At 65.0% G+C, this 1,569-nt stretch overlaps 1 protein-coding gene across 1 annotated transcript in view; it reads left to right on the plus strand.

Moving 5' to 3' along the window:
* LOC101625811 overlaps window positions 1–1,569 on the plus strand; it is a 36,035-nt gene that overhangs the window by 32,865 nt on the left and 1,601 nt on the right.

The raw sequence follows: 1,569 nt of genomic DNA on the forward strand, positions 1-1,569 counted from the left end.
GGCACAGGCCCTGCCTCACGGTCACGACCCCTCTGGCGCCCCTCCAGGGGCCCCCCAGTCTGTCTGTGGGTGTGGGGGCAGCTCCTGAGACGACTTCTCCCCTCCTGTGAGTGACTGAGCTGCACCCCCAGGACCGCATGTGCAAGCAAACACACTGCTCATGCCGCAGGTGGAAATGGCGGCGACAGGGCCCCCCAGAAGAGAAGGGTCATCTGTGTCCTCCTGTGAGCTCCCACAGGAAGCGGACTGCAGACGCTGCTACAGCGGACACCCCAAGATGGCTGAGCCCGTGCTCCCCTGGACAGAGAGACCGGTGTGGCTAAAGGCCAGCTGGGATCCACACGGTTCACTGGGTCTCGCCTCACACTGAGACCTGCGTCCTGTGCACCTGCACCAGTGGGAAGGGGCAAGGAAGAGCCCGAACCCCAACAAGCACCCCAAGGCCGGCAACTCGCTCACGGCAAGGCTGTGGAGAAGCTGCTTCAGCCAGGAGCCCCCACTCCCATCGTCAGGACTAACAACAATGGAAACTCCCTTGAAGGCCCCAGGAGACCCCAGCAGGACAGTCACGGGAACCCGTGGTCAGGACACGCCTGTCCCGGACAGGGGGTGGGCGGGTCACTGCTGTGTCCCTGCAGGGCTGAGCCCCGGGTCCTTCTCCCCCCACAGCTCCCACCCCTGGTCAACACCGGCTCACCTGGCCCCTCCCTGACCTCACAGCAGCCCCAGGGAACCCTGCCGGGCTCAGGGCGCTCTGGACACCTGCCACGCCAGTCACCCAGAGGGTCCTCTGGTGTGCCCCGACCTCCACGGCCCCGAGCAGGTGCTCGGTAACCCAGGCCCAGTACTGTGAGGCCCCTAAATGCTTCCTGCTGAACCTCCATCCTGGTGGGGGTCCCATGCACCCCACACCCCTGACAAACCTACGAAAGACAGGAGAGTCTCCCAGAGACATCACAGGAAGCTGAGCCCCTACGTGCATCCCTGGACGGAGCCCCAAAGTGGAGCCCGGGCGCTGGGAAACAGCAGGAGGAGGGACCCATAGTTTTGGGCAGACTCCACCAGAAACACCCCTCCCTGGTCCCTGGGGCTGAGTCTCCCCTAGCCACAAAGCTCCCCAAAAGCAGCTGGGCTGGCTGATTTGCATACCGGCAACTATTTCCACAAGGGATAAGACCAGCCGGGGGACCCTGCCCGCCTCAGCCTGAGCAGCTCAGAGCCCGCCATGGCCTGGACCTGTCTCCTCCTGGGCCTCCTGGCTCTCTGCGCAGGTGCTGGCCGGGTCTCTGCCCCCGTCAGGGATGTGGCCGAGCCGGCGACTCTGAGCTCAGCAGGCAGCTGTGGGGTGCTGAGGATTGTGCTCAGGATGGGGGTGGTAGGCAGAGACCCCACAGTGCTCACCACTCTGCGTGAGACTGGGTCTGTGCTGTCAGAGAAAGTCGGGGACCAGCTCGCTCAAATGCCCCTGCCCCTGGCCAGGCCCAGGACTCGCTGAGGCTGAGCACGACGAGAGTTTGCTGCGCTCAGGGGCCCTGGGCCAAGATGGCCGCGCTGGAAGGCTCCTCTGGG

The sequence above is a fragment of the Condylura cristata genome, unplaced genomic scaffold (assembly GCF_000260355.1).
Source record: "Condylura cristata isolate star-nosed mole 26May11 unplaced genomic scaffold, ConCri1.0 scaffold00029, whole genome shotgun sequence".
Lineage (NCBI taxonomy): Eukaryota > Metazoa > Chordata > Mammalia > Eulipotyphla > Talpidae > Condylura > Condylura cristata.